We start from the raw sequence: 12,807 nt of genomic DNA, 5'->3' as shown, positions 1-12,807 counted from the left end.
GCCACCTGGAGTGTCACAATTTACACTCTTCTGCCTTTGAATCCCCTGCATTCAGCCAGCCCTTGGGGATGGAAAGCCAGACTAGTGAGCAGAAAGGACCCCGTGCCCCTTACCTTGATCTGTTCCAGAGGCTGTGGCCAGCCCCTTTTGCAGGGACGGGTCAGCAAACTACCAGCTGAGGGTCAATCTGGGGCCTGTCTCTTGCTAAGAATGGTTTTTATAGTTTTAAATGGTTAAGAAACATCAAAGAGGAAAAAGATTTCATGATGTGAAAATTTCACGAAATTCAGATTTCAGTGTCCATAAATAAAGTTTTATCAGAACTGCCAGAGATAAACAAAGCCACAGGTATAGTGGTCAGGACAGATTTTAATCAGTAACACACTATTGCAGCAGGAACAGAACTCAACTGTATGCCCAGAGGTGATCAGGAGTTTTCTAGGGTGGGCAATGGCAAGCCACTCCAGTACTCTTGCCTAGAAAATCCCATGGATGGAGGAGCCTGGTGGGCTACAGTCCATGGGGTCCGCACGAGTCAGTCGAGACTGAGCAACTTCACTTTCACTTTTCACTTTCACGCAATGGAGAAGGAAATGGCAACCCACTCCAGTGTTCTTGCCTGGAGAATCCCAGGGACTGCAGAGCCTGGTGGGCTGCTGTCTATGGGGTCGCACAGAGTCGGACACGACTGAAGCGACTTCGCAGCAGCAGCAGCAGGCTCTGTAGAGTTAGAGAAGCAAAGGGCTGTCCAGGGGTGGAAGGGGGTGGGCCTGGGAACCCATCTGGGGGTTGTCTAACAGGAGGTGATCCAGTTAGGTGCCGACCCTCACACAGAGGTTGGGAGACCAGGGCCTGTGGCAGGTTTTGGCTGGACAAACAGCAGAGTCTTCAAGCAGCCTCGGATTTCCTCAGGCAGACATTTTGGGGGGGTGGGGGGCTGGGGTCATCCTAAGGATGTGGCCTTGAGCAGTTAGAAACTGTGTTTGCATCTTTCCAGGCCAACAGTGAGTGCAGAGAGGGCTGGGGGCACCGGGCTGGAGTCTGGTCCCTTCGACTCTAGTTCCCACGGGACCGGTGTGAACCGAACGGTCGTCAAACCCTGAGGTTCCATAACGTGTTCACTTTCTTAACTTTTAAAATTCATCAGATCCCACGAGGTAAGGGGGTGGCAGAGCCAGGACTGGCAACTCAGTCAGATAAATAACATTTAAGTGTGAGATCTTTTTTAAAATGTGGTAAAATATACACAGCATGAAATTTACCACCTTAATTATTTGTACGTGTCCAGCTCCACCATGTTACCCACTGTCCATGGCTCTTTACATCTTGCCAAACAGAAGCTCTGCCCCCTTTAAACGACTCCCCGCCCCCGACCCCTCCAACCATACACTTTCTGTCTCTGTGAACTTGACTGTTCAGGTGCCTCATACGAGTGAGAGGAAACAGTATTTGCTCCTCTATGTCTGCCTCACGTCACTAATTAGTGCTAGTTCGTCTTCTTGGGGCTTTGCTCCTGACGAGTTTCTGGCCTGAATGTGAAGGACTAGCCACCTGGAGGTGCTTGCTGATTTGGCTTTAAGCCTGCCTCTGTCTTCACCCACAGAGCAGTCCTGGTAGAACCAGAGAGAAACAGAGGTGGGGGGAAGGAGGTGTTTGCAGCCACAGTCTGAGGTCCTCAGCTCTGAGCTTCAGAAGCTCAGAACACCACCCAAGTCACTGATGTAAACAGCTCGCCCCGCCCCATCCCACCCCGTCCCGCCCCCACCACGCCCAGCCACGCCCCCCATGCCCCCCGCCCCCCCGCCCGCGCCCCTGCCACGCCACGCCCGCCCCCACACCACGCCACGCCACGCCACGTCACGCCCCCGCCACGCCCTACCACGCCCCCCCACCGCGCCCGCCCCCACACCACGCCCCCTCTGGCCACGCCCTCGCCCCGCCCCACCTCGAGACAGTCGGAAGCCCATCCAGGCTGAATGTTCAGTAAAGGGGAGACCCGGCATGTGCCTCACGGGCCGAACGACCTCCGGATAAACAGGGATACAGTCCGGATACGTCCCAGAGGCAGGGAGGTGGCAACGTACGACCCGCTCCACCTAATGGGAAGGAAAATGAGAAAAGGAGGCGACACCAAGGCTGCCCCCACCTCAGCGAGAGGCGGCCCCCAGTCACTGAGACCAGGAGGTCCTACCTGCCGGCTCCAGAAATCCAGGTGTGAGCCCTTAGCAGAGACACCGATTCCCGGAACACAGAGCCACGCCCTGTGGGTGTCGTAGAAGTGAAGTGACCTCTGCAGAGGACCGGGCCCCTGGCTGGAAGAAGCGTCGTTTTCCTCCCACCTTCTCCAAGGAGTTGGACGGTGTCTCAAGCCCGAAGCAGCGGTCTGCGGGGTGCTGACAGGCTCACTCCGGCCCGTGGCCCCAGGACGGCACGAGCTCGGGGGGACACACTTCGGTCTGGTCCTTTTTTCGTCCTGGGCCCACTTCCAGCCCCAGGTGGAAAGCCTTAAAATGACATTTCCATTGCTTTTCTTACAGATGGCCAGGGAAGGTTTGAGAGAGGAAGCGGTGTGTGATGAAGGTAAACGAACTAGCTGCAGAGGAGAGGAGGTGCTGTGCTCCCTCACCCGTCTCTGCTTCCCGCCTCACAGCTCCCTCTTGAAAGGACCTCTGCTCACACTGCGTCCATCTGGACCATCCACGCTAAGCGCTCCCCACCCTCAACCCACCAAGGCCCTTGGCTCAGTCATGTGTGCAGCGTCCCTTTTCCATACAAAGTATGGTTCCCCCGGTCAGGGTGTGGACATCTTGGGGACCATTGTCCTGTCTCATCCCCTGACTGCAGCATGTGTGCTGAGCCAGGACAGGACCTGCTTGTGGACAAAACCAGGGATGGGTTATGGACCTGCCCCTCATGGCCTAGAGTCCAATATAGTCAGTGCCTTTAAAGTAAAGCCAAGTGCTATGTGATTGAGGTTCCTTGGCCGCAGGTCGCCTGCCCCCTTTCAGAAGCTGCTGGAGTCCTCCTTACTCCCTAGGGCCCAGCGTGGACATGCCTCTAACCCCTCTGTGCAAAATCCATGCTTTCTTCCTTGTGTGGCCTTGACACTGGGCTCATATTCCCAGTTCCTACCCCATTCTGCGTGGTTCCCCGCACCTGCCTTGGTTGGTGATATTTTCCTGAGTCACCCTGGCAGCTAGAACCTTCCCCACCCAGTCAAATGCTCCTCACAGTGCCCCTGGGGTGCACCGGCACATCAGACAGGTGTGTGAGCTCGAAGAGAGCAGGGAGGAGAGCGTAGGGGTGCTCCAGAGAAGCAGCAGGACGCACAGGGAGAGGACCACTGGATCTCACTGGGGACCTGGGCCATGCCCACAGGGCCCACAGCCCTGTGGCTCGCCCTGGGCTGGGCCTGGGCCCCTGCATCCGCCACAGCGGAGCTCGCGGCTGCAGGCCTGGATGAGATGGGTTTTCTCAGCTGGAACACGTCAGCCGGCAGCCTTTAAGAACAGACAGGTTTCTGCTGAACACCTGAAACTGACACAGCTTCAATTAAAAGAAAAAAAGGAATAGATAGATTTCTACAAGGCCTTTGCTGGATGATTCAAAACTACCTTTAATGACACTAGAGCACAATTTTTTTTCAAAATGCTGTCTCTTCCACTCTTTAGCACAACCAGCAGGAACGATGCAGGTTTTAGAAGGTCTATAGCAGGGTCCCCAACCTCCGGGACCTAGTGCCTGATGATCTGAGACGGAGTTGATATAATAATAATAAAGTGCACAATAAATGTGATGCACTTGAATCATTCAGAAGCCACCCCCCTCCATCCAGTCCTTGGAGGCCAAAAAGGTCCGTGGTGCCCCAAAGGTTGGGAGCTGCTGCCTGCAGGGTTGCAGGGAGGAGAGCTGATCTGTCGGGTAAAGCCTGATCGCTTACACACCTGCCAGCAGTTCCCTGTTACTTTGGTTCCAGGTCACACCGCTCGCTCTATGCCCAATTGCCAAGTTAAAAGAGGACTAACGCCTTAAAACTTTGAAGGGGAGACTCAGCCAAGAGTGCCCCCTCCTGCTCAGTTTGTAGAAACACGTGCCTGTCTGGATTCCACGCCGACAGAGGACCTAAGAGCAGGTGCGTTTGAAGAGCAGGCCCAGGGACAAGCCACCTACCCCCGGACTTCAGGCCCTTCCCCTGTGGCCCTGCTCATGTCTAGAGGGCTTGTCAGAGATGCCTCAGATTACATTTCTGTCCAACTAGTGGGCAAAACAGCAAACCCATTCTCCTCTGGTTTGTTTGCAGAGGAGCCCATAGGGCAAGCCACATGACCAGCCAGCCAAGCTCACCTTCCAGAGCCTTGGCTGGTTCACCCCATCATCACACTAGTGTCCTCTCTTCCAGGAATTAGCCCCACGGTCTCCCAAAACAATGGTTTAAATCAATTTGCAGAGCATCTGCTTTAATGAGCTAAGAGTGGGCTAACACCACAGACTCAGCAAGCTGTAGCTCTCATTCTATTTAGTCACCTCCCTCTGTGGATTTAAAATCCACCAGAGCTTCAGACCAAGGGGAATGTCATCACTTTCCCAAAAGTCTGTGTCGTAGGTTTAAGCCTACATACCGGGAGATGCTAAGGTAGGCAGCATCCATCAAAGTTGACGTAACCATGGTGAAGCTGTCACATCAGGGGTTCCAACAGTGACACCCGGGAAGACACAGAACACTGGTGACTGTTAAAGCCGTGTCATTGCTGGGGGGCGAAGCGGAGCGGACGGGGATGTGGCTGCGCCCGGGCCATGGCTGCCAACAGCAGCCGGCGTCTGGCCGCACCGCACTGGCAAAGGGCATCCGTGGGGAGGGGAGAGGGTCCTTACGCTCGTCTCTGAATCCACCCCTCTGAGGTGCTTCCGCCGGCATTTCAGGATGTGCTCTGTAGAAGGTGCAGAGCCTACGCTGTAGGTCTGGGGCCTCGGGACCCATCTGTCACCCAGAAGCTCACCAGCTCCCAACTCGAACACAAAAATTGTGGTAACGCAAGTATAAGGCCCTTAGAGGAGAAGGGAGCTAATTCCAAGTGGGGAGTGTGGGAGGTGAATTTACAGAATCCTGAGTACCAAGTAGCATTCCCCAGAGCAAGCCTGGGTGTCTTTGTGCTGAAGGGTGTGCTCCTTGCTGAGAAGCAAGGAAGGACGAGGGTTCATCTAGGGAAGGAAGGGGAAGCAGACTTAGGGGTCTGTGTGCAGTACTCTAGAGTCCAACTAAGAAGTTGAAGGTGCGACAGGAAACCATGGAGGGCTTCCCGGTAAGAGTGGCACCATCAGATCCACTTCAGAAAGGTAGGTCAACTGCAGTCTGCAGGTAGGGTGAACTGGAACTGAGGCCATGCGATCAAGAGGTCTCCATCCTCGTGGGAAGTGATTTGTTAGGACAACACCGCTGTGTGCATCAGGCACACAGCCCATAACAGACCCTGCCTCAGCTCCAAGGCACAGGAGCGTCGGCACGTTCCAGTTTAACCAAGCTCCATTTCAGCGCTGCCCCCAAAGCCGACTCTCCATTCTTCAGCTCAACCCATGCTCCATACAGAATGATCCCGCCTTGCAGTTTTGATGAAATCACATTCTACTTTCATTCTCAGAAAAGTGCTTCAAAGAGCACCAGTAATGCACAGGAATTAACACCTGGGAGAGTCTTATTTGCATGTTTCCCAATGAAAATTGGTCTTGGTTACTTCCTCTAGAGCAGATAGCAGCCCAAGGGCTTCTCCACAGCCGTTTGATTTATATGTAAAGAAGTGTGTTTCTTTGCAAAACCCAGAAATGATTTATGTCGGATCAGATCAACTCAAAGAAAGCAGGATACCCATCTTGATTATGATTCACTGCGCTAAGAATTGTAACTTGTCTTTAAGAAAGGCCAACTGTCCCATCTCCCCACACTTGCAAACCTGAAGCACAGTATACTCAAGTTTGATTCATGGTGCCACATTAATGGGAGGTTAAAATAAGACTGCCAGGGCACACAGTGCCTCTGTGACTGGCTAATGCTTCTCGAAGTCGTATCATGGCACATGCGAAGAATTATTCCCCCAACGAAAACGAGACCCTGACTCAGGACAATTTTGTGCCCAGCCAGCATTTGGAGGGTAGGGGAGGGAGTGTGATTAATGCTTGGCACACCCCCTAATATGTTGATGTTGATGTCAACTAGGTTTACAATGTCTGAAATAAATTCTGGGTTGCACAAGCCCAGCATTAATAAGGGACTTGTTAAGAGCAATTCATGATTGTCTCTTCTCTCTCAGCTCAGTCGTATCTCCTTTAGACTCTTTGGATTGCATCCTACCGGGCTCCTCTGTCCATGGGATTCTCCAGGCAAGAACACTGGAGTGGGTTGCCGTTTCCTCCTCCAGGGGATCTTCCTGAGCCAGGGATCAAACTTACATCTCCTGCATTGGCAGGAGGATTCTTTACCACTGAGCCATCTGGGTTACTTTTTTAACTTGAAAAGGGCTGATGATCTTTAAACTTTCAGGTAACTAACAACTGAAGGCTTAGGCCTTCACTACCGCTGAAGTTTAGAGATTTACGTTGTAAATTGCTGAAAACCAGAGTCACAGCTTTACAAATTAATATTTAGTTCTGTTACTTTAGCTGGTTTTACTGATTAATATCATGAATAAAATCAAAGTACTGTGCTTCACTTCTGTCAGACCTTTGATCTTGAAAGGAAGCAGAGGACAGTGTTTCACAGATAATAAACAGATCTCCAAATTATTAAAAAGGCATTTTATTATAAATACATTTTAGTTGTAGCAGTAAAATACATTTTGTGTTACCATGAATCTTTTAAAACAAAAGAATTTCACTGAGACAATGATCACAATGTAGGAATTGTAGAACTCTGAACTGAAACCTTGTTCTAAGGAACCAATGTGGCCAAAGTAATTCCAAAACTAAGTTTTAAAAGAAAATGACAAAAAAGAGAAGGAAATAAAAACCCTAGAGAGTGGCTTTGGGGTTATTTTATGGTACAAAGTCATTTTTACTTTTAAGGATAAACTCTTTAGGCATTAGAATTCTCAGATGAGGTATCATTAACCACAAAGAAAAAAATAATAATTTTGCCATAAATTATGATTATTAGATAGATGGCTGTACAGCTGGTACTTTTTGAAGAGATGGAAACGGGTCAAATCAGTTTTATGTAACCTTCCTTTGGAAGGCTTGCCAAACTAAGGCCCTGTATGACTTTGCTAAATGACTGTATGAAGTTAGCTGAACAAGTGTAGGTAAGAACTGTATTCTTGAAGCATTAAAAAAGAAACCACTGTGTCACTAATGAAGCCTTCAGTAAAATGAAAACCCATTACCTTTACAATTTAGAAGAGAGGTATTCTATTCACCCTATTCACCTAGGATACAACCACCATATTTAACCAGTACCTTCATGGGCTTCAAAGAATCAGACTGGATGACTGGCACAGAAAGCGGATACAGTACTTGTCATACACACGGGTTATGAGAAGCTGGCCTGGTCTGGATACATGGAAACCTGACTCGTCCTCTGGGGGGGTGGGGGCTGAGAAACATTCTCAGGTGCAGCGGACCTGTCAGGACTTCAACCTGGACAGAGCCCCCGGACCAAATGAACGAGAGAGAGAGGTCTCCGTGCCCAAGGCATCGTGCAAAGCAAAGGATAAATAAACTGAAGCTCCCTATGAGCTGCAACTGAATACAGTAACCTGTGCTGAACATATAAACAATCCCACCAAAGATTATCAAGGCTTGCAAGGAGGAAGTACTGTGTTTTAAGACTTCCAAAGCTGTGTGTTCTAGGTCGCTTGTCATATGGTCTACATCTAAGTCATCCTATAATCTGTTACCTTAAAAATAATTGTTTCTCTCTTTCTAGTCTCAGTAAATTCAAAACCAAACAAAAAACCAGAGGCAGAGACCAAAACCTCTCAAGCTGCACTCCAGGGGGAGTATTAACGACAATAACACACACATTTTAAAATATCCATAGACCTGTAGGTTTATTATATCAAAGGCAGTTTCTCTCAAAAATAACTTGCTAATACGTGTGGACCTATAGTTTATGAATAACTCATGCTGTGTAGGTGGTAGATTCCTCTAGACTGTTTCTTGCAAACATATATAAATTTTTTTTAAAGGTAGCAAAGAAATCAGAGACAATTGTCAATTTTCTTCCCTAAACAATACTGCAGGTTCCCCTAACACCTATTGGCAAAGAATCCAAAATAAGTTTAACCTGAGAAACACATAATTTGAAAAGCAAATCCTTTGCCCTCACCTTTCTCATCCCCCAAAACATGAAAACCACAAAGACATCATTTGGGGATTATCTATCATCTTCCACGCTCAATGTCACTGCCGTCTTAGTCTGGGGCCTTTGATGCTTAGGGCCTCCATAAACGCAAAGGGCATTCCCGTGCCAGGCCGATGGCTTCCTACCACAATGCTCATTTCTATGTGTGGAGCATCAAGACCGACTCTAAGCTCTCCAAACAAATGCTCAGCTTCTAGACAAAAGCCCAGGCTGCAGTGCCCAGGAAACCAAACTTGCCCTGGAAACGACAGCACTCCTACCCTGACTTGGACGCGCAGCACAGACCTCGAGGGTGAGTGCTGCTGGGGAGAGGTGGCGGCCCTACCCAGAGGGCTCTTGGCTCCAGAGGTCTTTCTCCATGAACGTCCCGAATTATAAAAATGTTTCAAGAGATCAGTTTTGCACACTGAATAAATACATGCATGATTAAAAAGACCCTCGGACTTTCTCTAGATCAGTGGTTCTCAAGGTGTGTTGCCTGGACAGCAGCCTGAGCCTTGTCTGAATCTTTTTGGAAATGCAGACGACCGGGCTCCAGCCTGGAGTCAGAGATGGCGGGAGTGGGTCCAACAACCTGTACTTGACAAGGCTCCTGGACGGTTCTGACGCAGGCGCTCAACTCTGAGGTCCATGCTCTGTCCTGCTCAGTCAGACAGGACAGACGTGTAAACAGATACTCTTTCTATTCTGTGTGGAAACCTATGGAATTCACCCCTTCCCCTCCACTGCTCAGACATCAAAAAAAAAAAATAGAAGCTAATGACAAAATTTATTTCAAAAAATCAAAAAGAATTTAATATTGGTTTCCCCTCCTATACATAGTTCTAAGGCAGGCAGTCACATGCTAGTATGCAAAATAAAATACAAAAGACACCTCAGATGAGGTGTAGAAACAGCTAAAAGACTCCCAAAGAATATAATGAAAAGTCCATAATGTTGTTTAATAAACTTACAGAATTATATAAAACTTACTATGCATTATGCTTAATATTCGTATCAAAATAAAATCTCTCTGTTGAACAAATTGCAAATGAAGTCTGGTCTAATACATTACTGGAACTATAAGTATATGAATGTCTCTGGGTTTTCTCAACACTCCAGTTTTAGAAGCTTTAGACTAACACTGTAAAACTGAGTTTAGGATTTAACCACAGTTCACGTTACTAAGTCTAGATTCTTCTGTTAGGTATCTCCTTTCAAAGAAATTTAGAAACTCCTGTGACTATTTCCTTAACATTTATTCCAAAGTAGATTATTTTCAAACATTTCAAAAAATTTAAATACATTAAAATTTTTGTAATTGTTTAATCTGATATTCTAATTTAAAGGAATAACAATGCCATTTCCTGAATGTGTTTTATAAAAATGTTAGTAAGATCCATTCCTTGTAACAATGGTCTTGAAATTGCTTATTAAACAGGTATGGAAGTAGTTAAGTGTCAATTTAGCAGCTTGACAGTGAAACCTCAGCACATAAACATCCAACCTCAAGTAGAAGGAGAGTTTGAGAAACCTAATACAAGGAGTACTTTGAAGGCTGAAATGCTGCTTACTATTTCCTGATGTCTTTATAGTATGTGACGGACAGCACTAAGTGATATTCTGAACAAGAAATCATAGTTAGAACGTTATCCGTTATTTCTAAGTGCCTAATAGTTGTGGATCAGGTGGCAAAGAGTGGAGCAAACCATCAGATCCACTCAAACATTTATTTTGAGATTTAGGAACACATAGCGTCATGCTAGAAATTGAGGGTTCTCCTACTTTAAAGGGATGGTTAGCAAGAAACACGTCCAGTAAATCTTACAAAAGACAAATTACTACCTTCGTGGAGCTAGAAGAAAAACCAGATAGCCTAAGTAACATTTATGGTAGCAATTTGTATCTTTCAATATATTTAAAGTTTTAATCTTGTATTTTTATAGGCTTTTTCTGGGTTCTCTTTTTAAAAACAACTCCAGTTTGAAAAAATGCTGTCTAAGGATAACAGGTGTCTCTTCTTAAAATGGTGATTTCAGTAAGTCTAATCTTCATAACAGTAGTTGAAATCTAAAATTTATCTTGACGCTGGTTTTCACACCCTGGCTCTTAGGCAAAGTGGCTCTCTCCAGTCAAGGTGGCTAGAGATGAATTCTTACATGTTTATAGCTTTGCTCTCAGATGTGTACATGTGGAAAATATGAAACATGTAAAATCGACTACACGAGAGCAAGGTAACACTATATATTCATTATTTCAAGTTAGGAAATTCAGTTAACTTTCTCAGCAATTTCAATGCCTCCGTAAACACGGAAACTGTTTTCACAAATAGGTCTTGGAGACTGCTATGTTTAATTAGGTGATGCTTATTCAGTGGGAATTCTGCTTATTTTACTTATTCTGAAATTCTTTGAACTGAAAAGACCAATTGATGTTTACATCAAACCCAAACTTATTCTAGAATCTTTGATGAATAAAGCCACAAGGCAGTTTGTTATTTCACACATACAGCATGACCCGGATAGAGAGAAAGCCGACCTGTCTGAGGAAAGGAAAATGAAGGTTATGTTGTTTAAACGGTCAATAATTAACTGCTGGTTAATCAAAAACAAAGCTCTGCTACAACAATTTGGCAAAGCGCAAGCCAAAATGCCAAAATAGCAACCAAAACCCCCTTTAAAACACACCAGAAATATCCATGTTACAGTGAATGAAGCTCTTCAAATCTTAATAGAAATTCATTTTTAGATCAGGAAAAAAAATTAGCATGAAAACTCTACAAATTCTATCATCCAAAAGAAGTTTAATGTAAAAAAAAAAAAATCTCAGTAGCACTGAAATTAAAAAGTAAAATGAATAAAAAATAGTTCTGGCAAAAGAAAAGGAAACTTCAGAGTGATACAGAGAACAAAGCAGCAGAAAGACATCATGTGAACAATTAACTTCACTTGGAAGAAATCTGTATTGCAAGAAAAGGAAGTTGGTAACACTTGGTATTATCCCAGAGGCAACATCAAGCTTTAAAAATAAGGAAGTTCTATCTGAACTTAGGTTGAACCTTTATATGAAATAAGGTCATCCCTTGGGATCTGCAGGCGCTGGAGTTCAAGTCTCTTCTATAAAATGACACGGTATTTGCATGTAACTCACACACCCTCCCATATACTTTAAATCATTCTCTAGATTACTTATAATACCTGATACAATATAGATGCTATGTAAATGGTTGCCAGTGCATGGCAAATTCAAGTTCTCCTTTCTGGAATATTCTGGAATCTTTTTTAGTATCTCTCATCTGCACTTGGTTGACTCTGTGACCACGGCCCCTGCAGACAAGGGGGCCGACCATCAACTGCTGTATCAGTCTGATCCGTGGGCGCCTGCTCATGCTGCCCAAGTCAGATCCAGGAGCAGGACTGGTACTCAGAAGCCACGCCTCACTGCAATGGAAACTTGCAATGATTCCTGCAGTTAAGACTTCCTCAAAACTCTCACAAGGATTACACATACATAATACTCAAAGCACAGCTGGAAATATGGCATTAAGGAAAGCTGAGGACCAAGCATATTAGAGGTTGGCGTACGCATTTGAAGGTGAATCTAAGAGCGTACTGGATGGGAAGAACGTTGATTCCTTGACTGGCTACAGGAACGACAAAGAAATAAGGATCACTCAGACATGCTCAGCACAGCAGAGGACTAGGAAGTAGCTATTATTTTTAGTTTTTCAGAAATAACTGCTTAGCACATTCAAGTCACAACGACCCAAGCTTCCTTAGGCAAAGCTTCCATCATCAACATACTTATATAAGGTGGTGGGGTGGGCACATTTAAATAATTTTAAAACTAGTATTTTTTAAAGGTTCAGGTATGGAAAACAGGTAATTAGGCAATTACTTTATGACACAGGCTTAACTGACAGCCCTGAGGTGACAGTTCAGTCTTCACCAACATACTTTTGACCATTCACCTAGCTGTGTCGTAGTCCTGGATATTTGTGGGGGAGGAGGGTCCTCACTAACAAGAACGCTGCTTTTCACAGACACCCTCACGTCAGGAGATCTCATTTTCATCTGGGCTCTATCTTGAGTTTTGTCACCAAGTTGGAAATACGCAGCTATGTAGCAAGATTTTTCTTCTTTTTTCACGACTAAAGTTATGTTGAGTAAAATCCAACACCGCTGAATGTGGTGATCTGACATGGTACACAGAAACCGAGGTGCTGTTCAATTGCTGGCTTCATTCCCAACTGTGACTTGCACTAACCGTGACCACGCGTGCAGCCTGCAACACCTGCCCCTCACACAGCACCAAGGCCTCTGTGGAGCGGCCACACACAAGCCAGCCGCACTCTGGACAGAAGAGGCTTCCCCGTTGGTCGTGCGGCTCGGCCACCTCCAACCAGAGGCCCACTCCTCTCCTCTCCCGAGCTCCTATGGCTACAGGGGACTGCTGCTGCGGCCAAACTCCTGCTCTAC

This window comes from Bos mutus, chromosome 19 (genome assembly GCF_027580195.1).
Source record: "Bos mutus isolate GX-2022 chromosome 19, NWIPB_WYAK_1.1, whole genome shotgun sequence".
NCBI lineage: Eukaryota > Metazoa > Chordata > Mammalia > Artiodactyla > Bovidae > Bos > Bos mutus.
Note: the sequence above shows the minus strand (reverse complement) of the source record.